The sequence below is a fragment of the Panthera uncia genome, chromosome B1, assembly GCF_023721935.1.
Source record: "Panthera uncia isolate 11264 chromosome B1, Puncia_PCG_1.0, whole genome shotgun sequence".
NCBI classification, from domain to species: Eukaryota; Metazoa; Chordata; class Mammalia; order Carnivora; family Felidae; genus Panthera; species Panthera uncia.
The window spans coordinates 157,831,869-157,856,826 of NC_064811.1; the positions used below are offsets into that span (position 1 = coordinate 157,831,869).

Here is a 24,958-nt window from a genome sequence, read left to right on the forward strand (position 1 = left end):
TCTCTGGTCAGGTAACCAGGGGCATGCTCTCCCTGGGCTCTGCAGCCCACTGTCCCCAGAATGGAAGACAGGGGCTCTGGTGAGCACAAAACATCTGCCTGAAGTTGACTCTTCAGCCTTGGGTATCACCCCTTCATCTCCTCCCTTCCCACTCCAGATCCAAGGAGAATGTCTTCTCCAGGACCTAAGGAAGAAAACAAGGCCCATGGGTTGGCAGCAGTGTTTCTGAGCACTGTCTTCAGCGTGGAAAAAATGAGAGAAAATAAGTTATGAAAAGCTTGAACTAAACCTGTCCCAAACCACAGGAAATTCTTAGATGTGCAGTCCTTTTCTCATTTTTTTTCCCTTTTCTTTTTTTGTCAATAACAAAAATGTACCAGAGTATTGAGACACTAGCTAAGGAATGGCCATGATGACAGCGGGTGGGGAAGGGGGAGGAGGAGGGGAGGTTAGGTCTAGAGAGATTTTTTAGAAAGGCAGATCAGCTGTTCCCCAGAGGAAAAGCAAGGGGATCACGTGGGTAAATTGGGGAGAGGGACACGCGAGCGTGTGCGCGCGTGTGTGTGCGCGCGCGCATACACACACACGCGCACACACACACACACACACACACACACTCTCTGAACTTAATCAGTTTTTAAAACTCTGTCTTTGAAACGGGAACTTGCCCTGGGTCTCCTGAAACCGAAAAACACAGCTCTTGCCTTCCTCCTGGAAGTCACCTTGTCCTTTGGAGCCTTCGCCTGCAGGAGGTGGCTTCCTGTGGCTGGTGAGAAGCTGGCTCCTTTTTGCAGAGTTCTTGTTCTTCCAAAACCAAGGGCGGGGTAAGTGGAGGCTGCAGACCCCTAGGGCCCCCTGGGGGGGGGGGTCCTCTCAGTTTGGTTACCTAAGGATTAGATAAAGGAGGTTCTTTGTCGGGTGGGGGACACTCGGACTCTTATGTATGAAGAAAAGGAAGTGGGGGCGGGGTGCAGACAGATTTTGCCAAAATACAGATGGAGCCGACTAGATCCAGAACAATTCCCAAAGGAGGTCCTCCCACACCCACAGGAAGCACCCCCCCACACCAAAAAAAAAAAAAAAAGCTTGAAATTCAAATTATTTTAGTGCTTGGGAGATGAGAGGGGGGTGAGAGAAAGCAATGGTAGTAAATAGGAACAGAAGGGGGCAGAAAAAAACAGGAAGGCTTGTCAGTATCTTTCCTAAGAAACAGCTCAGGAGAGCACCAAATATTAAAATAAATGTAGCTGGACTTGAGTAATACTTTTTATTATTTTTTTAAAAATTATTTTTAGACCGTAAAGGAGCATAGGCACAAATTTGATACATGTGGTTTCTGCCCCCAAAGAAACGGCTGCTCCCGCCTCTCCTTTTTTTAGCCTCTGTTTTTGAGACGACAGGACAGAGATGTTTTGCCCACACTGTACCCACACTCGTTCTGTTCCTCTCAAATGCGTTTCACTGCCCTGGTTTCCTCCAAAAGCTGTCCTTCTCTCATGAATGTTGTCGTGCTCTTGTTTCTGCCTCCCTTCTTGCTTTGGGTTAGAAGAGTGGAAACAATGTTGGGAGAGAAGGATGGACACCATGATGAGAAAGTGAGAGAACAGTAATTACATTTGAGAATTAGGTAGAGGGAGAAATAAAAGACCCTACTCCCTGGTGGAGGACTTGAGTCTTGCCTGGTCCTGGTTTTTGCCATTTCTTAAAGAGAATGGTTTGGATGAGACAGGGTTGCCAGAGAGATAGATACAGGATACCCAGTTAAATTTGAATTTCAGATAACCAGCAGATAAGTACCCCCAAAAGCTGACTTTACAGTTCGATGTATTTGAAGAAGTTCTTAAACCACCTTACTCCAGTGGTGTTTAAATGGTGGGTGCCTCTGGGGTAGATGGTTTTAGGGAATCCGTTTCGGAATCCGCCTGAGGTGAAGTGAGAGCCAGGTGTCACATTGGGTCTTTTCTGCTCCCACTCCCCTGGCACACTAGCCCTTCACTTCTAAAAAAGGAAAGAAAGGCATTTGTCCTAGATTGTAAAAGCCTCCAGGGGCCAGACAAGGAACACTTAGAAATATTTGTGTTTGTGTGGAGAAAGCAAAAGCCTTTTTGACTGAGATACCAATCATTTCACAAATTAGGTGGTTTCCAAGTTATCGTTTTCCGTAAAACTTGGAGAAAAACCTAACTGAGTTGACTGCTGATAGATCATCAGAATAATTTTTTTAAAACTGTCTTTATTTTTCAGAGCGGGTTTTGGGTTCACAGCAAAATTAAGCAGAAAGTACAGAGAGTTCCCACATACCCCTTGCCCTTATACAGGCACAACCTCCCCCCATAGAATAATTATTGAAGGAAAGTTTCTAAGTGATATCTGACCTATAAGGTGAAGGAATCCAAAGAATTGAATGACACTGCCAGATTTGGCCCTGCTGAAAAACAAATCTCAAGTTCCCTGGCAAAGGTGGACTGGCCACGGATCTTCATATAGGGTCTGTATTCATGAGCAAGCCAGTCATTCCAGGTGTGCCTCTGAAGCCATAAGCCTAGAAATATGTCCCTATTTTCCTTTCTTCTTGTCAGCCCTGGACATTGTCATGACAAAGCTCCTTGTGGCCCCATCTACTTATTCAAGTGAACAAGGTTTCTCAATGTTTACATTCATAAAAATGAGATGGGGGAAAATATTGGTGCTAGGCCTGCTCATTCTTGCAATAAGTAATATTAATTGATGGATATTTGAACTAATTACATATGTATGTAAATATATTCAAATCCATATAGGTAAAAATCCATCCTCATCCATTAGGAGAGATAATTCTTACGAGGAGAATAATTTTCAATATTTTACTGTTTTATGTTTAATGATCAATAAAATACATATTTATCATGTTACTGATGATAGTAACAATGGCTTCGTCTCAGGAAATGTTTTAATACCTTATGGTCACAGGATAGTTTTTTAAATTGTAAAATTAATTTACACATGCATATTTGTTTCAAAAAAGATGATAGGGTAATCAGTAAAAGATGTCCAAAGGATAGATGTTCAAATAATAAAAGATGTCATAAAAATATTTGGATGCAAATCTTTAACGGAAGTGGAATGAAGATACAGTTCGTGGAGGAAAGGGAATGACTTAACATTTCTGTTAAGGAACTTCGTGTTCATTTTGAAAAAAGAGTGATGGTGTCAAATTACTATGGTGCTTAGATTCTATTGGGTGCATTGAAAAGAGTGATATAACAGTTTTATTTTAAAACATTCGATGAAAACAATCTACAGACTACATCCCCTGCCAGTACTCAAACCACGAAAAGCTATAGATACCAACTTAAAATGTGTGAAGGGATATGTAGTTTTCATCATTTTTAGGGGGTGTAAGGGAAGAAAAGTTTGAAGACGTCTGCTTTATATCATTTTCTTACTAACACTTCCGCTCAAAATATAGTAGTTACATTTCCAGATTCTTTACAACTTTGAACAACAAAAATCATAGGCACCATTCTACCTGCTGTTTCAGGGGTGCCGTTGTCCAAAGTTCTGTGTACCTCACCGTGCTGCTCATCTACTCTGAACTGAGTGGTAGTCATAGGGTCATGCACAAGGGCTTAAATTGGAGAAACCAGAAATAAACCAGCCCCTCGACCTCGCGGCTGAACTATTTCAAGAATACGCAGTTACGTTTCAGTGGCCATGATTTGACTCATGGCGCACTCAGTAACATATAATTACGAGCTGCCTTCAACAGACTTCTGCACTGCTTGCTTCTCACCTTCTGAATATAGAGGAACCACAGCAGCATTTTATGGTAACTGATTGAAATGATCTAACCAACCCTTCTGTGCGCCCTGTTATAGGAGAGTGACTTTCTCGAACACCAGCTGAGGTCCTGGAGTTTCTCCAAGTACCAAAACCTTGCTTTTTAAAAAGAAGACAGAAAAATGAATGGGAGCAGCCATGTGCCCCGATGACAGAGGAAACGCACATGTGGGAAACTATGGGATAGGAATGGAAGCAGTTGAGGTAGGAGGGCAATGGAGCACTGCTTTTCATATCAGAACTAAAAACTAAATGTTAGTTCACCACAAATGGAGTACTGCCAGCCACAATATGTGAAAGTGTGCTTAACCAGTGTGTGGGCTTCGTGAGTAGTGGTGCCTCTGTTAATCTAGGGTCAAGAGGGATATGTTGCATCACAAGTGATTTTTAAAAATAGCTAGTATTTATTTAAGCATAAAACTCTCATTTTTTTTTTATTTTTTTTTTAAATTTTTTTTCAACGTTTTTTATTTATTTTTGGGACAGAGAGAGACAGAGCATGAACGGGGGAGGGGCAGAGAGAGAGGGAGACACAGAATCGGAAACAGGCTCCAGGCTCCGAGCCACCAGCCCAGAGCCTGACGCGGGGCTCGAACTCACAGACCGCGAGATCGTGACCTGGCTGAAGTCGGACGCTTAACCGACTGCGCCACCCAGGCGCCCCAAAACTCTCATTTTTTAAGCTTAAAAATTTTCTCTTTAATTAAACGTCTTATTTTGAGTTAACTGTAGATTCACATGCAGTTGTAAGAAATAGTTCAGAGAGATCCTATGCACCCTTCATCCAGTTTCCCCCAGTGGTGGCACCTTGTAAACCATGGTACAATACAACAAGAATACTGACACTGATACAGCCAAGAGAAAGAACATTTCTATCAGCACAAGCGGCCCCTTGTTGCCCTTTTATAGCCCCACCCACTTCCCTCCTACTCCACGCCTTTCTTGACCTCGCAATCACGTATTCGTTTCCCATTTCTATAATGTCATTTTAAAAATGTTATATAAACGGAATCAATATACAGTATGTAGCCTTTGAGGGACTGGCTTTTCTTCACTCAGCATACTTTTCTGAATATTCATCCTTTTTGTTGTGTATGTCAGTAGCTTGTTCCCTTTTATTGTTGAATAGTATTCCACCATATGGATCTAACACAGTTTAACTCTTCACCAGTTGAGGGACATTCAGGTTGTTTCCAGGTTTTGGCTATTATCAATAAAGTGGCTATAATCATTCATATACAGGTTTTTGTGTAAACATGTCTTCATTTCTCTAAGGCGAATGCCCAGCAGTACGATTATTGGATATATGATAGTTGCATGTTTACTGTTTTAAGAAACCGCCAAACTGTTTTCCAGAGGATCTATACCATTTTACTTTCCTACCAGCAATGTATCATCATCATTTCTCTTTGTCCTCACCAGCATATGACATTGCCACTGTTTTTTATTTTAGCCATTCTGGTAGGTGTGTAGTGTTATCTCATTGTGGTACTGTTTTTTGTTTTTGTATCTTTTGAAATTGTTTCCATTTTTATTGAGATATAATTGACATATAACATGGTATTAAAGTATACAATATAATATATATATATGTATATTATGGTAACCACAATAAATTTAGTCAACATCCATCACCTCATGCAGCTACAAATTTTTCTGTGATGAGAAATTTTAAGATCTACTCTTCTGGCAAGTTTCAAATATACAATACAGTGTTGTTAGTTTAGCTCTAGGCACCATGCTATATATTATATTCCCAGAACTTATTTATAACTGGAAGTTTGTACCTTTTGACCATCTTCACCTATTTCCTCCTACCCCAACTACTCTGTCTCTGGCAACCACCATATGCGTGTGTGTGTGTGTGTGTGTGTGTGTGTGTGTATGTATGTATTACAATATGTATGCGTATGTATATATATCATATTTTCTTCATCTATTTATCCATCATTGGACATTCAGGTTATTTCCATTTCTTGACTATTGTGAACATTGTTACAATGAACATGGGCTAGCTCATGCAGATAATCCTCTGAGGTAGTGATTTTGCTTCCTTTGAATATATACTCAGAAATGGAATACTGGATCATATGGTATTTCTATTTTTAATTTTTTGAGGAACCTCCACACTGTTTTCCATAGTGGCTGCCCTAATTTACATTTCCACTAAAGTGCACCAAGTTTCCCTTTTCTCCACATCCTTGCCAACAATTGTTATCTTTTGTCTTTTTGATAATAGCCATTCTGATAGATGTGAGGTGATATCTCATTGTGGTTTTGTTTTGCATTTCCCTGCTGATGAATGATGTTGAGCATCTTTTCATATGCCTCTTGGTTATTTGTATGTTATTTTTATAAAAAAAATTTAATTTTTAATCAGGCTTTTGGTTTTGCTATTGAGTTGTGTGAGTTCTTTTTATATTTTGGATATTAACTCCTTATCAAATACGTGATTAGTTGTGGCACCTAGGTGGCTTAATTGGTTAAGAGTCCGACTCTTGATTTTGGGTCAGGTTCATGGTATTGAACCCTGACTGGGCTCTGCCCTGACAGCGTGGAGCCTGCTTGGGATTCTTACCCTCTCTCTCTCTGTCTCTGTCTCTCTCTCTGTCTCTCTGCCCCTCCCCTGCTCATGCTCATTCATGCCCACACACTCTCTCTCAAAATAAATAAACATTTAAAATATACATGATTAGCAAATATGTTCGCACATTCAGGAGGTTGCCTTTTCATTTTCTTGATTGTTTCTTTTGCTGTGAAGAAGCTTTTTAGTTTGATGTAGTCCCACTTTGTTTGTTTGTTTGTTTGTTTTGTTTTGTTTGCTTTTGGTGTCAAATCTAAAAACATCATTGCCAAGAGTAGTGCCAAAGAGCTTACCTATTATGTTTTCTTCTAGGAGTTTTATGGTTTAAAGTGTTCAGTATTTTTAATTTTTGCAATTTTATTTTCACCAACTTTTTACTTGTAAAGTTTTTTGTATGGGCATTAAATATTTTTTAAAAATTTGTATTATTAAACAAAAGGTACATAATACACATGATACAACATTTAAAAAAGTAAGAGGGTATGAGTGAATCCTGCCTGCTCTTAACCACCTCCCTCAGAGGTGGTCTGCTCCCCACAGGCCACCACTCCTACCAGCAAAACTACATGGAACTTTCCACCTAAAATAAAGGCGCTGATCACAGTTTAACTACCTTTTCCTACCCCAAGGTCATCACTAGGAATGACAAAGATTGTCTTGAGCACATATAACTTCTGGGAATTCTTTTTTTTTTTCTTTTTAATGTCTATTCATTTTTGAGAGAGACGGAGAGACAGAGCATGAGTGGGGAGGGGCAGAGAGAGACGGAGACACAGAATGGGCTCAAACCCACGAACTATGAGATCATGACCTGAGCTAAAGTCAGACACTTAACTTACTGAGCCACCCAGGCACCCCAAGTTCTGGGAATTCTTAACTTTTCTTTCCCCTCCTTTGTTGTCAGCTAATCCATTTACAGACATAGGAATGAACGGAATAAAATAATTTCCTTCTCCATCCTGCTCCTCCTCTGTCTCTAATATTGTCTCCTTTCTCCTGCTGTTTCTAATCTTCTGAGGACTAGAAAACCACATAACTGAACCTTTAGTAAGCAAGGCTAAGAAAGGCTCTCCTTAATACAGGGACTTTGGCTACAAAGAGGCCCCTTCCCTCTTGCATTCTGTGTTTGGAATTCCACTCGGGAGACTCAAGTTGCCAGAAGGGTGACCTCCAGATCAGTGCCAAATCCCCTATATGTCTTTTCAGCAAGACTGTGACATCTTTTGTCATCAGATGCTGGAGGGTGCATTTGACTATTTATCCAATTAGAACATTCACAGCATCATTAAGTATTAGGTGTAAGGATAAATTTGGCTTGTTATTATTTAATTACTAAATAATAGTAGGCTGGACCAGGCTTAATTCTCCAGCCTAGTGTTATACTTAGTTTTAATATAGTTTGATAGACATGTGAAGTCATCATAGATACTATGATGAAATTTGGAAGAAGACCCTTGAGCAAATTACCTGTTTCCAGTGAATCATAATGAGTTTCACTAGATCTCAGGGTTCAGGTTGGTAATCAGTTTCTGTATATCTTTTCCAGAGGCAGGAATTTTAATGTGAATGGAATAAAATTGGCTACAATGCTTTTGAAAAATGTATCCACAGACTGACAAGTATTTTTAATTTGAGGATAAAGTTAGTTCTATGGTTTTTTTTTTTTATTTACTTTTTATTTTTTAAAAGCTTATTTATTTATTTTGAGAGAGAGAGAGAGAAAGAGAGAGTGTGAGCAAGGGAGATGCAGAGAGAGAGAGGGAGAGAGAGACTCCCAAGCAGGCTCTGTGCTATCAGTGTGGAGCCTAACTCAGGGCTCCATCTCACCAACAGTGAGATCATGATCTGAGCTGAAATCAAGAGTCAGATGCTTGACCAACAAAGCCACCCAGGCATCTCAGTTATATGGTTTTTAAGTCACAAAGCAGCTATGAGATCTCTGAGGTAATTTTATTTATTTTTTAAAAATGTTTATGTGTTTATTTTGAGAGAGAGAATGAGCAGGTAGATCTGTGCTGTCAGCGCAGATCCTGATGCAGGGCTTGAACTCATGAACCATGAGATCATGACCTGAGCCAAAATCAACCAACTGAGCCACCCAGGTGCCCCTCTAAGGTACTTTTAAATTAAAATATATTTCTCTCCTTTTAAACCTAGTATTTTTTTTCTAGTAACAAAATACTATGGGCTTATTAAAGAATACTTGGAAAATTCACCAATACAAAAATTTTTTAAAATCACCTGTAAACCTAACTCAGATAATTACTTTTAACACTTTTAGTATATCCCTGCAAAACTGAATTTTTTTTTATTAAACACACACACACACTGGTTATCTCTGGAGAGGAGAGTAGTGTTTGGGGCACATGAGCAGAAGAAATATTTGTTCATACTTACTCTTTTGCACCTTCTGAACTTTGTACTGTGTGTATGTATTTCCTATTAACAAAATAATGGAAGGACATAAATTCACGTTCAAATATCCTTTGTGCTTTCTTGTTGTTTTGTAATAACCAGCTTCTGTTAAGAACCACTGATATAAAAGTCCGCCCACTTCACTGACTACCATAGGCATCTCTTGGAATAAACTGGATAAAGTTTATTCCAGTTAATGACTTTGACTATATTCACCCATAAGTATTTGCTAATAGCAGCCCCCTCCGTAGGCTCATTGTCAAGGAAATGAATTATGTAACTGGTCTAAGCAAATATAAAGTTAACTGTAGTGTTAAAATATGGTCATGGATACAAAGCTAATGTATCTATTCATTCTCTCTTTCTGATTCTATGGGTCCAATTCCTCCCATATAATCACAGGGCATCTCTAGGGATGCAGGAATCCCAGCAGGGCACTGCACTTATTCAAACTGACAGAAAAACAATGCCATCAGCATGAATCAATAGGAATGGTGCATTTGGCCAGCAGACTGTTATTTCTGGGGAGAGGATGTGCAATCAGTTTTGAGATTTATTAGTGTCAGATTTAGCTGTATAGCAATATTTTCCCAACTTTGTTACTAGGAAATAGCCCTTTTGGCCTGTGTATGTATGCATTGCATGTATATATGTATGTATACATATGTGAAGCAAAAATACTACAGACTGGATGGCTTAAACAACAGAAATGTATTTTCTCCCAGTTCTGGAGGCTGAAGTCTGAGATCAGTTGGCCAGCATGTTTGTGTTCTGGAGAGAACTCTCCTCCTGGCTTGCAAGTGGTCGTTTCCATGCTGTGTGTTCTCATGGCCTTTCTTTGGTGCACACAGAGAGATCTCTTCTTCTTATAAGGTGACCAGTCTATAGGATTCAGGCCTCACCCTTATGACCTCATTTAACCTTAATTAACTTCTAGAAGCACTGTCTCCAAACACAGTCACATTCTCAGGTCTTCAACATATGATTTTTTGGTGGTGGTGGAGGGGGGCACATAATTCAGTATTTATATATTTATATTTTACAAGTTTAATTTTATATACAAACTTTTAAGTGTTCCACCAAAGTTTTATCTTTTTTGAATTTACTTTATTACTGCCCTTTACTGTTGTTTCCCTTATCCTATAAACAGAAATTGCCAAAGCTTCTTCCATTGCCCATTTCTCCTATTCTCCAGGTTCTGAGAGTTTGAGCTAAGAGATAACCCTGGGTGCTGGGCAGGGTTCATCTTTCTCCTTAAAACCTAAATTCTTCCATCTGTAAAATGAGATTAATAATCACTAATCCTGTGAAAGGGAAAAGAAGGAATAGTTAATAATTTACCATATAATGTTAATTCTTTGCAATAAAAGTTTCAAAATGAAATGCAAAGATCTTAATCCAAAGGTACCATACTGATTTTTTAAGTGTAACAGACAAGCTCAGCGCTTGCTATGTACCTTAGAAACATTAACTCACTCAATCTCAACAACAATGGTATGAGATAGGTTATCTATTATGACCACCTTCCCCATTTTATGGAAACACAGAGAAGTAAAATAACTGGTCATGCCTTTGCAGCTAATTAGTGACAGTCAGGAGGCAAATCCTGGCGCTAGAGTCCAGTGACTACCCAGTCACTATGAAATTGCTGCTTATTCACTGCTAATTGTGTCATTTCCTGGCTCAAAAACCTTCAGGGACTCTTGAAGCCTAAAATAATAAATACAACTCATTAGTTTAGCAATGAAGACCCTCCAGCTACTTTTCTTTCCCATTTTGTTTCCCATGAAAATGCTTCATCTCCCTACTGTGCTCCAGCTGAACTGGACTACCCATACTTCTCCAAATTGATGCCATGCATTCTTGCTTCTGTGCCTTGCCCTTGATGCAGTCTTTACCTGGGGCCCACCTGTTCTCAGCCCCTCTGCACCTTCTATGTCTTCCTTTCCCTTCAACATCCTTCCATACTGCCATCTCCTTTATGCATTTTCTCCCGCACCTCTCAACCCCAGCTGGTTGTGATTTTTCCCACAGAATTTTATCTCCCCTCGTCAATCTGTGTATACAAGTTTCTGGCTTTTATAATAGTTATTTCTGTATATGTTGTACTGTCTCCTTGTATATTCCCTCCTTATTTCTGTATATTTCTGTATATTTCCTCCCAACTTTTTTTTTTTTAACATTTATTTATTATTGAGAGAGAGAGACAGACCGTGAGCAGGGGAGGGGCAGAGGGAGAGGGAGACACAGAATCCGAAGCAGGCTCCAGGCTCTGAGATGTCAGCACAGAGCCCAATGTGGGGCTCGAACTCATGAACTTCGAGATCATGACCTGAGCCACCCAAGCGCCCCTCCTCCCAACTTTAAGGATGGGTTCCTTGAGGGCTACAATATACTTTCTCATAGAGCTTTAAAAAAATTTTTTTTTATTAAAGTCTTAAATCATTATTTGGTTGTTGTTTTTTTTTTGACAATCAAATGTATGCATGCTTATTGCAAAAAATTAAACATTATAGAACTACATCTCTTAGAAAGTGAGATACACTATTATAATCCCTCCTCCCCCACCCTAAGAGAACTGTGGTTAACAGTTTGGAATGTAGTCTTCTACACTTTCTTCATATAATAAACGTGTAATTTTTATTTACAGAAATAGGACTATACCATACGGACAGCTCTGTACCTTTTTTCCACTTAAAATATTTAGCATTTTTCATATGTTTTATAAAGAGGTACACACCTCATTCTTTTTTAACAGCTGCATAGCATGGGATTGTATGGATGTACCAGTATTTACCTGTTCAATCCGTGTTGATGAGCATGAGGGTGATTTCCAATTATCAACATTATGAACAATACTGCAGTGAGTATGTATGTATATATTTCATATATATACATGGCATATGGACACATACACATATACTGCCTATATACTGTATATGTCTCCAGATGACTTTCAATAACACATACCTTTGGACATGAAATTGCTAGGTGAAATGGAATGGAGGTTCTAAATGTTGACAGTTATCAACAATGTGGTTGGGAAGAGTCTTGTGTTATGTCTTTCTGTACTCTTCACAAGCTCAGTGGTTAAGAGGGCAGGCTCTGGCTTCAGGCTGCACAGGTTTGTATCTAGGCTGGGTCTCTATGCCTTAGTCATCTTATCTCTGAGAACGTAATAGGACCTTGCTCCCAGTTAAGACTTAAGTGAGATAATCCAGGTAAAACAATTAGCATTTAGCAAGTACCTGAATAATAAGAAAATGCAAGATACATGGTGGGAGAAAAAATGGTAATAGGTTCAGATAATTGTTTGTTGAATGAATAGGACTGAGGAGGACAACAGTTAGTTTGAATAATCTTTTTGGAAATGGATGGTACTTCGCTATGGAAACTAATAGTAACTATTTATGAAATGTCCAGCTAGCATTAGAGTTGTAATGGCCTTGGAGAAATTTATCTCTGTGCAAAATTAACTGGCCTGAACCAGGATCAACCAATGACCTTGGCTTTTTGAGTCTCACACTTTCCCCAATGGAACTAATGGGCCCTGGCTGCAGCCTGGTACCTTATGTAATGTGTATCTTTAAGGACAGAAAACAATGCATTTGCCCAGAGGGTGTGCTAGCTCACCACTGAAGGTTATTAGGCCATCTAGTTACCCAGTTATTAATATTGAAAAGAAATAGAAAATGCATAAATAAATGGCTAGAGTACAAGTGTACTGTTTATAGATTCTTGGGTTCTGGGCCAGAAGTCTCCATCTTCACGGAAAGGTTCCTATACCAATAATAGAAGATTCTGGGGGTAGTCAACTCTGGGTTCTAGAACCAACTCTGCCTCTAATTAGCTGCAAAACCTTGAGCAAGTTGTTGAAACTCATCTTGCTGACACAATGAGGGGACTGAAATAGCTGATGCGAAAGGTCCTTTTTTGACATTCCTTTCCCCACAGGCGGTTACATTTTCAGACATCAGGACTATTTATTGCACTGAAAAAACACGAATAATCAGGTAATGGAAGTATTCTTTAAATGTCCAGGTCAAGAGATGGCAAAGGGGCCACAGCAGGGCACAGATTCAACTGACACCTGCTCTGTGGTGCCCACTACAGGAGGAGGTGGGGGGTGTCCATTGAGAAAGCACCCAGAAATCTAGGAATAAGGGAGTGGAATCGGGGCAGAAATTGTAGTCTAACTGGGGCCAGGTTTTGGCCAGGGGCAAATATGGTGGTAAGTGGGGCTGGCTCCCAGTGAAATACGAGCATCACCCAAAGTACATTGATGACCCTCGTTCTAGTCCAGTGTATTCTTGCTCCTGTCCAGTAAATTGTACCCGTCTTCTCAGGCTCATTTCAAAGTCCATCTCCTTTTTGATACAAGTCCCCTTTTTACCTCTCCCCCCAGATGTCTTGTTCCTTTAAAGACTGACTGTACTTATTCTCTGTGCCATTTTCATGGCACTTCCATGAGGGATACGAGGCTAACTCAGCCTTCAAGTGACACTTGTATCCTTCTGATGAGACCCAAGGCCTTTGGCTCCCTTTGCTTACCAGGCATCCAATACAGTAGTGCACAGAAAATATTTGCGGCTCTGTGATTGAGTGACTCAGGCAGGCCCCATGGGGAGTAGAGTTTTATGGGTTTTAATATGAACCATACCATGGAATCTGAGACTTTTACCTCATTGCTCATACTGGAAACCGTCAGTTCCAGTCAGATTTGCTTGGCGCTGGGTGGAATTTTGTTACTTTTCACAATGAAAACCATAATCTAATTTTTAAATAAAAAAACATTTACATAACACCTACTTCATGTACCACAGTAATCTAAACAGTACAAAAGTTAACTCAATTTACTTTTCATAACGACCCAGATAGGAACTGAGGCACAGAAATGTCATTTGCCCAGGGATCAAAGCTAATAAGTGGCAGAGCTGGGATTCAAACCCAGTCCATCTGGTTCCAGAGAACATGCTCCTTAAGACGCTATGCTGCCTGAAACCTATGAGTAGCAAAAATCTTCACGAGCAGAAAAAAATGGACGTTGATATATTTATTTCAAAGGAAATGTTTTTTTTCCTTGTGTCCCCCCTTCCTCATTCGAAGCAAAATGCTCTAATGCAAAAAGTCTTTTCTTTCTTTCTCTCTCTTTCTTTCTTTCTCTCTCTCTCTCTCTTTCTTTCTTTCTTTCCTTTTTTCACACCTGAGAGAGCAGGCAGCTCATTTTTGCTCTGGCAATCAAAATGGAAGAGGAAACTTGTGTGGTTTCATCACTGGTGCTTTCGGGGTGTGTGCTGCTACCTCCCTCCGGCTCCAGGTCCCCCGCTCCCAAGCTTTGTTGCCTCAGCTCCTGGAGACTTTTCAGCATGCCTTTCCCCCGTATCAGTGGGATGTGGACCAGCCTTTCCATCCCTCCCGCACAGCCAGTCCCTGTGCCCGAGCCTCTTGAGGCTCCCTTTGTCCGCTTCTCCCTCGAAGCCTCAACACGCCCGCATCAGAATCCCCAGAAGCAGCATCTCCCCGTCCTCCATCCCAAGGGTGAATAATCCACTACGTGTCCATGTTTCCGATGTCTTGCGCCTCACTTTCTGTATATGTAAATGATCTCCCCTTGTGGGAGGCCAGCGTCAGAACCTGACAGACCTGCCACAGATAGACTGTGGGACCCAGGGCAGATTACTTAACGTCTCTGAGTCTCGGTTTCCGCATCGTGAACGGGATTGAGATCCATAGGGTTGCCGTGTGAACCAAGTGAGATAATTCAGGGGCTGCACCGGCACACAGTAATTTTCTTAGGTTCCCCTTGGCATTATTTACTTAACGCATGCTTGTCTATTTTCCTTCTTTTTTTTTTTTTTTTCCCCCAGAGCACCCTCCCGCTTTGAGGGCAGGAAAGGCGACTTTGCGTCGTCATACTCTGATAAAGTCCTCATACCCCTCGTTAAAAACGTCCGGTGCCACTGGGCTCTTCTGGCACATTCATGACAATCCAGGAGAATCGCTTCTTCTTCTCACCCCAACCCTAAACTTTCACCCTGAGGCCCCAGAAAGGCTAAGGGCTCCCGATCCGAGGGAGGCCCGGCTGAAGTCGCGGGGTGGGGCTCTGGGAAGAAGAAACGGGGTTCAAGAGGGAGCCCGCGCTGCGGCTCGCCTCCCTCCTTCAAGGATGCCCTCAGCCCCGGGCCCCCTTTCGGCTCGGGACACCTGCTGCCCGCGGCTCGGCGTCGGAGGCAGTCCTCCTCCGCGCGGCCGTCTCCGCGGCCCGGGTCCCACCTGCGCGGCCGCCGACCCCGGCGAGGTGGTCCCGGCCCGCGCCTGGCGCGCGGCCACCAGGGCAGCCTCCCGGGCGCCCCGCCCCCGCCTCCTCCGCGCAGCCCGCGGCGCCCGGCCGCGCCCCCTCCCACCCCACGGCGCCCCGGCACCCCTCTCCTCCCCCGGCGGGCTCGGCGGAGCATTGTACTCACATCCGGGGCTGGGTTTTGCTTTAATGCGAAACGTAATTAACCCGGAAAAAAGAGCCGAGAGACAAGAGAGAAGGAGGGGTGGGGGTGGGGGGGAGAAGAGCGAGAGGAGCGAGAGGCACCGAGAGTTTGGCAGCGAGATAAAGAAATCCCCCGAGAGCGACGGCCTGGCCGGCCGGAGCGGTGCGTCCCACCCCGATGTAAACCATCCTGCCCGAGCCCCGGCCGCCGCACGGCGGGGTAAGTGGGGCGCCCTGGCGGGTCCGGGAGCAGAGAGGCGCAGAGGGGCGCGCGGGGGCCGGCGGGGCTGCGGAGCAGGGGGAGCAGGAACGCGGGCGGGGGCGCCGAGGGCGCGCAGGCGGGGGCTGGGTGCGCCTGTCCTGGTGGCTGACGGCGAAGGGAAAGGTCGCCGTGGCCCGTGGGCGCCTCCGGCAGCCCCCGGGAAATCCCTGAGGGCAGCCCCTCCTCCATTTTTCTGGAGCATCCGGGGTGGCCAAGGTCGCCACCGCCAGGGGTCGGGCTGCGGGGGTGGGGCCGCGCGGAGGGGGGTGGGGGCGGGTGTTCTGCTGAGCTGCATTTTCTCACGTTTGCAGCGGCGAAACTTCTCTGCGGGTTCTGGCGCTGGAGCACCGGCCTCGCAACGACTGCCCGGGCTGCGGGTAGGGGAGGAAAGCGGAGAACGTCCCAGGCAAGTCCCGTGGGCTCGGACTGGGCCAAGGATCCTCATTTTTCTCTTCCCCTATTACCTTATTACGTGACAGGCCTACAGTGCTCCCCTAGGGAGATCCCTTCCTTTCCATTGGGTCCAGCTCGGGCCCTCGGGCTTCTGGAACTCCAGGCTGTGGGGGTGACTTGAAGGAAAACTGTCCTAAGATCCAAGTTCGGTGCCGGATTGGGAAAGCACCCTCGAGAGAGCTGTCTCTGGCTCTCACTAACTTCTTCCTCACCTTATACGCTTCCCTTTTCTGCTCTAGTTCTGAAGACTGTTACTTCATCAAATTAACAACAAAAAAATAACAAAACCCCAAACCAAAAGAAAAAAAAAAACAGATAAAGGAGGAGGAAAGGGAAAAAAGAGGCCGTGCAGGAAGGAAAAGTGTACAGGCACCTCCAGAGAGGAGGCGCGGCAGGGCCACCTCCACTTGGGCCTTACACATCTCCTCCCCCAGGCCAGCCCTCCCCCACACCCCCAGCCTTTTGCCTGAAAGTTTCCTTCCTTCTTAGCGAGTTTGGGTTCAAGCCGAATCTCCCCCCTCTAACTCCGTCTCCCGTTCCTCCTCTTTGCTTTCTTTAGGACTCCAAATGGTTTTTTTTTTTTTTTTTTTTTTTTTTCCGGAGGAGAGTAAACAGCAGAAAGAGGGAGGGGAAAGCATTTTACCAGGACACCAGCTGTGGTTCTTGGAGGCACCTCAGCCCGCTGAGTGGTGGTTTGCACTGGGGCTGAAGTTCCAAAATTGTACTCCTGTTCCTAATATATCTAAGTCAGCCCCCTTTTCCCTCCTTTCTGGAGCTTCATCGTTGTTCTTTGGTGTCAAAGCCTTCAGAAACAGTAAAGCCAAAAGTCTTGAAAGAATAGAAGTGTTTGTGTTCTGTTTCACGGTTGCACTCAGTTGACATTTAATGGATAGTAAGGATAGGAAAGACAGGAACTAAACCCAGCCTCTGTCTTCAGGGAGCTTGCAGTCTGATGGAGGACGCAGGCTGTACATGAGTGCCTAAAATAGAGATCCGGGGTGCTTTGAGAAACCAGAAGAGGCTTTTTAAAAAGCATCCTCCTTTCAGATACTTGTCTTCTCCATGTGTGCCGGTTGAACACACAATGACTTTTGCCATAGCAAAGTCTAGCTTGTAGTCTAGACGCTGTGGGCAGCCCAATGTATGACATCTCCTGGGTTGTAAGCCAAATGTTTGTTGAATGAATGAATGGATGAATGAATGGCTGCAGGTACATGAATTGCTTGCACCTGTCCAGTTGGAAGGGAAAAGAACAGTGTGGCAGTAACTCAATCCTGTAGAGATTTGGTTCACCAAGCTGGCGCATGAGGGTTTCCTCTGATGTTGCCTTTAGACCTTGTCTCCTATTTCTAAGCCTTTCTACAGGGTGTCTGTGACGCCCCTGGTTGTGTTCCAGCTAACTAATGATGGGAGCCCTGCTCACCTCACAGATGGGGGTAATTAATCACCTAGGTTTGATTTGGAAACCGGCTGCTCCTTGGTAGAGAGTTTGCAAGCCCGTCTTTTCCCTTGTCGGTGCTTTCTTCTCTCTTCTGTATAAGGAAGTAGGGCCTGCATCTTGTCATCCTAGTGAGCCGAACCATATTGCGCTCGGTATTTTAGCAACGTTAAAATAAATCCTGGAGACATGCAGGTTTTGGTTGGTGCCTACCTCTAGAGAGCTTCTGTGAAAGTGGGACGGGAGAAGTATTAGTTGTATCAGTCATATCATCCCGAACAGCCAGCCCTCCTGCTTGCTTGCTGGGTGTTTGCTAAAAGTGCTGGAACACTGTGAAGTAGCTCCAAACAGCAGGAGCATGGTCTTCATTGTGTGCACCCAGCTGGCACTTCATTGATTTCCTCTCTTCATGAGGCCGGTGGACAGGTGGGGGATGCCCCTGTCAAAAGGCTGGAGTGCCTCAAGTTGGATCTTGCTGTGTGCCACAGTGCAGTAAATACTTCTGATTCACTGAAGTTACTGTGGCTTATTCTGGCCCATGTAGTCCCGGGCTTGGAAAAGAGCGTCCGGGTGCTGGTACACTGGACTTCCCCACCTCTTCTGTCTTCCTACTGTGAGCAGTCTCGGTCGCCTTACTTTCAGTTTTCCATCTGTCTTAGTGAGTTGGATAGGACTCCTGCAATCTAATCTGTTAGGCTTTGGAAAGGAAGGAAGCAGAGCAAATATTGTAGTGTGACAGCCTATGGGGAGAGGAGAATCTTAGCCCTGCCCAGTATAAGCCCATCACTGAGCCAGGGAATGGGACAGGGTGGGGAGATAGGGCTGCTGAGAGGTGGGAGGGATGGGGTCCCTTCCTTCCTGTTCCAGGAGCGGGTGCTGCGGGACCATAACTGGAAGACTCCATTGACCTTTATTCCGAATCTTGGGTTGCTCCGCTCTCCCCTCCCCTGGCCCCTGCTGTGAAGCCCATCCAACCTTTTAGGCTTTATAATTTATCTCCTTTGTGAAAGCCCCTTCTCTGTTGACTGAAGTGACTGGAGAGGATTAAAAGCTGAATTGAGCTCTTTCACTGTGGAGGTCACAGCCTGCTGAGGCAGGAGCTCCTAACACTGCCCAGTGTGGGCAAAAGGCTTTCAGCGTTGGGCCTGTGGTGTGCCTTTCTGCCCACAGAGGCTGGCAGCTGAGATAAAGAGGGTGGGAAGCTAGGTCCACTTGTCCTTACACTCTTGAGAAACACTGTAGTTAAAGGGCAAAGGCCAGGATTCGCTGCCCCATCAGCTAGGACTTAAATTTGGCCATCTACTTGCAAAGGGGCTCTCTCTCCCCCCTTGTGATGCTTCTGTAGGCGGAGCGGGGAGGCAGGGTGGAGTCCCTTCCCTGGAACCTGATCTTCACGGGCTTGGGTTGTTAACTTTCAGGGTAGCCTGGCCAAGATGGAGTCTGTGGATCTCTTGGATTGTTTCTTTAAATTCTCCTGAAGAATTTTAGAGATGTAAACTATGATGGTTCTTGGAGTAGAGGGAACAGTAAGGGAGGTTTATGCCTTTCTTTGAGGGGGATCCCTTTCTCTTGACATTTGCTTGTTGATATTGGAGGGGTAGAGATGGCCCGTGCAGCTGCCTGCCCTGTAATAAGCAGCTCTGCGGTAGTAATGGTAACCGTATGCTACTTGTCAGGCACTTCACACACATGCACACGCATCATAACAACATTTAAGCAGTGCTTACTCTTTACCAGAACTCCTGTTAAGCACTTTCACACATTATTTTATTTAATCCTCACGGCCACCTTTGAAGTAGGTAAAGCGATTCTCTCCGTTTTGCAGATGAGGAGAAGAGTTCAGTGGAGTCTGTCTGACTCTAAAATACATGCTCTTTCACTTCACTCTCCCACATTGATGGACAACTGAAATCAGCATGCCCTTTTTAATGGTCACCTTCGTGCAAGAGTTTAGTCAAATGCACTCGTACTGGTCGTTGTCACCTGCACATCCTCTTAGCCACACCCAGTCCCTCCTCCTCCCCACCTTCTCTTTAGACAGGTTGAGGCCATTTACAGTTTCCCCTGGCACTTTGCAAAAAGGCTAGTAGACAGAAGTAATGATGTTGCCTTTTCATTTTTCTACTGCCTGTGTTTTAGCGGGTCAAGTTTTAAATGAAGATTTCAGCTCCCGATTCCTGTTAGGAAACCCTGCAGTGAAAACTGAAATAATTGTGTCTTCTAAGTGGGTGGGGGAGGGGACTGCCACACTTCTGAAAGTTGGAGATCTCCGTTTTTATTGGCTAACTTATAAACCAGGTGTGGCTGCTCACCTACCTGTGCCTGAGATCTCTGGTGGAGCCTTGGGCCACGGGAAGGCCTTCGTTTCCTCCTGGCTGCAACGGCCACATTTTCTCTGACCGTAGATGAAGTTGCTGTTAAAAGACGTCATGACTGTTTAAAATGTTTTTGTTGCTTCTGGCATCTTGATTGCGGTGTATCAATGTTCAGTTTCTCCAGCCTTTTCCCTGAAAATTTCCCCCTTAAAAATTCCTTCTTGAGTGTCTTTGGCTCTCCCCTTAAAGTTATAGGGTCCAGGAGGGTTTGGGCTGTGTCACGTGGGCACGTTTTCTTACCCCTCTGTTGCTGTGGATGTTTGCTTTTTTCACTTCGTACTTCTGTTGGGAACATGCTCTCAGTACATTCCCTTCTCTCTCACATGACTCTCCTGCCTTCAGACTATTTGGAATTTGTTCTTAGGACACATTCAAAATGCAGTGATAGTTAACAAGAGGAGATAGATGCTCCCACACTTCCTAAGTTACAATTTTTGGTCCATTCCCAAGGATGAAACAGCCCTGCTTGTGTCTTGCTGTTATCGTGGTTTTTACCCTGCCCTTGGCATTGGTGAAGCTGCACAGGACACACTTACCTGTGCTGCAGATTTAAACATAGGTGAGCTCTGTACTGATGGCCCACGCGCGTTCCAGCGATAGTGGAGTGACTGCTCATAACCTCCTCACTCTGGTTCCTGTCTGCCGTATTACAGTCCCCTGAGACCTCTGATGTCATTTCCCGATAAACTTTCTCCTGTCGAGTTTAGCAATTGCCTGTTGGTATCCCTCTCACTCACCGGGACGCTGCTGTCTCCACCTTCCAACCTAGCAGGGTAACCAGACAAGAGATGTTCTACTGCATATACCCCACCACATGTTGAGAAACACCATCCTGACTTTCTCGGGAGCAAAATCCCTGAAATTTCCCTGTGCTGCCAACGCAAAGTGATGTGAAAAAAAATCTCCAAATTTGTAAAATAAATTGATTTTTTTTTCATATTTGAACTGTCAGACGTCGTTTCATAATGGGGACGATACTATTTGAGGTTTTTATCTCTATTATCACTTTCTGTCCCTTTTATCTGCTTCGAAAGTGTCAGGATGGTCAAGCAGATGAATCTCCCTTACTTCACTGTTTTTTTCCTGTATCTCCAAACTGCACTAGCGATCTTAAAAATAAGACATCCAGTAGAGCAAATTACAGCTTTAATGATGTGATAGCTCTATAGCTTTTTTAAAAGTTTTTTTAAAAAATTAATTTATTTATTTGAGAGAGAGATTGGGGAAGGGGCAGAGAGAGTGGGAGAGAGAATCTCAAGCAGGTTCACTGCTGATAGTGCGGAGCCTGGTGTGTGGGGCTCAGTCTCACCAACCTGAGTTGAAATGAAGAGTCAGATGCTTAACTGACTAAGCCACCCAGGCACCCCTATAGCTTTTCTTTTAAACATAAATCTATTTATCCATCTCTTCATTCATCTGTTTAGCCATTTATTTAAAAAATGTCAGCCCTGTCTTCTAAGTTTCAAGAAGGAAAATTCCACTAGGGGTCTTTGTCAGGGTTCCTTCTTCATTTTCCCAGAGCACTGGGCATGGTGTGGCTTAGGTGCTATAGCAGTAGAGGAATATAGTTATTCATGTGGGTGTGAATACTGAGTTGGCCTTAAGGACAGGGGGTTCTCTTATGGAGACCAGAGAGTAAGGAACCAAACCTGCAGGGGAAAGAATGAGCCTCTCTAAGAGGATGTTGCAATAGTAGGTAAGAAACCCAAACCCAGCTAGTTTGGAGAGTGCCAAAGCCCTCTGGGTAGGTACCTGGCTCTTGGGCAATTGTGATGCATAGTGCTTTATGAGATTTAATACTTTGGGGCACCTGGATGGCTTGGTTGGTGTGACTGTTGATCTCAGAGTCATGAGTTTAAGCCCCATGTTGGGTGTAGAGCTTACTTTAAAAAAAAAAAAAAAGACTTTGAAACACCAAAAGGTCCCAAGAAAGCTATAATTGAGGCAAGGTTTTGTTTGTTTGTGGAATCTGGAGACTTGACAAATTTATTCTCAGCTTCAAAATGTATACAGTCGGGTCAGGGTGTGTGTGCAGTTAAATAGCTTTCCCACCTGCTGAATAAAGGGGAGCACACATTCCCTGTAGAATATTTGGAAGACTTGGAAAATACACAGAAGTAAATAAAATTCACCCATAACCCATAGATAAGAACTGCCAATATTTTGATGTCTATATGTCAGTCTTTTTCTATCCAAATATAGAAATACAAAAATAATATTTAGGGGATCGAGATCATATTCTTTTTTTCCCCCAAGTTTATTTATTTAGTTTGAGAGAGACAGAGAGAGTGTGAGCAGGGGAGGTGCAGAGAGAGAGGGAGAATCTCAAGCAGGCTGTGTCCTGATAGCGTGGGACTCAAACTCATGAAACTCATGAAACTCAAACCCGAGATGATATTCTAAGTCATATTATATATTTAAAAAATTTATGGTATAATGAGTTTCTCCCTGATTTATTTAAAATTCTTTGGAAACATAGTTTTTTTTAATGATTCTGTAACATTTCCTTATGTGAATGTCCCCTAATTTAATTATCCCCTAGTCATTGGGACATTCAGGGCGTTTTCAACTTGTTGTTATTAGAAATTCTATTACAGCTGTCATTTAAAATCTTTTAATCTTTTTTTAATGTTTATTTTTTTATTTAAAAATTAAAAAAAAATGTTTATTTTTGAGAGACAGAGTGAGCGCGGTGGGGGGTGCAGAGAGAGAGGGAGACACAGAATCCAAAGCAGCCTCCAGGCTCTGAGCTGTCAGCACAGAGCCCAACAAGGGGCTCGAACTCATGAACCATGAGATCATGACCTGAGCCAAAGCCAGACACTTAACTGACTGAGCCACCAGGTGCCCCCAAATTTTAATCTTTATTTGCATCTTTATTTATTTGGATCCAGTCCTAGAAGTAGAATCACTGGGTCAAAGGGTATGAACATATTTAGCTCTTTTGTTATATATTGCCAAATGGCCTTCCACAAAAGTTCATGCTCTTGTCCTGGGTGTGTAAGAGCCCTAAGAAATCTTTTCAAGTAGATGACATTTGTTTCCAGAAGCAATCTTCTCTTTACATTCTTAACCCGCTAGTGCTTCTGTCTCCCATTGGTGTGTGTTCTTTTTCCTTAGGGTGTTGGTCACAGCTGTCTCTTATTTTAATCAGCCTGATAAATATGTCAGTTGCCTCAATTCGTAGGGGACAGTTTTATTCTTGGATTAAACATTCTCCAGTAATGGAAAGTAAGACATTGAAATGGTCAGTCAAGGAGATATTTTAGACAGATATCTCCCAGTGCCCTTCACCTCATCTAAAGGTAGAAGGCACTTGAATCTTCTAATGAGCTTCATTTGGTCAACTGCAAATGTTGGCCAGCAATCTTGATTTATTTGACATTAACCCATCTTCTGTTGCTCATCAATGGGTAACTCCATGCAGTTCACTTTTTGCTCAGTCTCACTTTTACCACAAATTAAATATTTAACATATTTTCAAGTGCAGTGCATACTTAGGAACTTGTATACTGAAGAAATCTGGATCATATAAAATTTTCCTCTTTTTTTAAAAAAACATTTATTTACTTTGGGTGGGGGAAGGGCAGAGAGAGAGGTAGAGTGAAAATCCCAAGCAGGCTCTGCACTGTCAGCGCTGAGCCTGATGCAGGGCTTGAACTCATGAACTGTGAGATCATGACCTGAGACAAAATCAAGAGTCTGATGCTTAACCGACTGAGCCAACCAGGCACCCCAGCCTCTTTTCTATTTTACTTTTCATTAAAATGCATTATTCAGTTATTTGGATTATGGGAGGGCATGTTTTGACTTGGTTTGATTGTGTGTGTGTGTGTGTGTGTGTGTGTGTGTGTGAGTGTGAGAGAGACAGAGAGAACACACTATTGTATGTATACATAATTTTGATTTGCATTTAACAAAGTCTAGGAAGGAAGATGAAGCAGGAAGCAAACGTGAAAAAAATGTTCAGCCTCACTAGGCATCATTATATATTTAAAACTAGCAACAGTTTAAAATGAGAACATCCAATGTATATACGATTCTAGAGATGGTAACGATATATTGCTGACTATGATGTAAACAGAAAATATTTTTAGGAAGTAACTTTGTAATAGGTCTCAAGAATTTTAAAAGATCATTACCTATGACCTAGTCGTATTATTGCTTGGAAATTATGTATGCTGTTTCCATGTAAGAGGGAGAAAGAAAGCATGAAAATAAGAATTTTAACATTATTTATATAATCAAAAATTGAGTATAATCTGTCTGATCCTAGAGAAATGGTTAAGTAAATTATAGTAAATGCAGTTCAGTAATGTTATGCAACCATTAAAGGCAATTGTTATAAAGACTATGTAGCAACATGGAACATGTTTATGATATAATTTAAAAATTTTAAAAGGCCAATTATGCGGATAGGGGCATGAAAAAGCTTGCAAAAGTGAAAATGGTTGGCCAGAGTGAATTTTTTTAAATTCCAGCATTGTTATGCTCTGAGTTTTGCACCAAAAATTGGAAAATTCTAGGGAGGTTTGACGTGCTTTGGAAAGAGGCTACTGAGTGGAGTGGAATTGAGGTCACTTCCTCTACAAATATTCTGTACTTTTTGTCACCATTGTGTTGTGGAGGCTCAGAAGGTACTAGGTTTCATTATGCTACTAGAGCAAAGGCTTCATTATGCTACTAGGGCTAGTCCGGGGCAGGGGTATCTGGTGCTGCACCCCAGCAAGAACATTTGGCATGTTGTCCCAGGAGGTGGGGAGAGAGTCATTGTCAGGGTGTGGGGCCCAGGACATGGGTTGGGGGTAACTACTGGGATAAAGCACCCTCTAAAACTACCCCCACCCATAGGTTTACACCAGAGAATTTGGATTCAAATGAAATTTAAGATAGCAAGTGATTTTAGAGAGTCACAAAATGGGCTAAAACCATATAATTGGAGAAATGTGAGAGAAAACATTACAAAGCTTTGCCTTGGTCTTAGGAGGGGAATTTGGGGTGACTGTGTGTACATGTGCATCAAGGTGTTTTTCTCCCCTCATGAATCAATTAGTAGCACTTCCGTTTCTCCCCTCAGTGCCCACTTGTTGGGGCTGCGCTTGGGGTGGCTGAGATCACTCTACTGGGGGGG

The 24,958-nt window shown here is 43.1% G+C and overlaps 1 protein-coding gene across 2 annotated transcripts in view; it reads left to right on the forward strand.

Annotated features, from left to right (window-relative positions):
- Window positions 1-15,430: 15,430 nt before the first annotated feature.
- Window positions 15,431-24,958, forward strand: part of PLEKHA2 (pleckstrin homology domain containing A2) — a 57,689-nt gene continuing 48,161 nt past the window's right edge. The window contains exon 1 of one of the 2 annotated variants that reach the window (XM_049632441.1): window positions 15,431-15,519. The gene's annotated coding sequence lies outside the window, so the exon portion shown is untranslated. Of the gene's footprint in view, window positions 15,520-15,878; window positions 15,968-24,958 lie in introns of those variants that run through there. The other variant, XM_049632439.1, reaches the window with a different exon arrangement.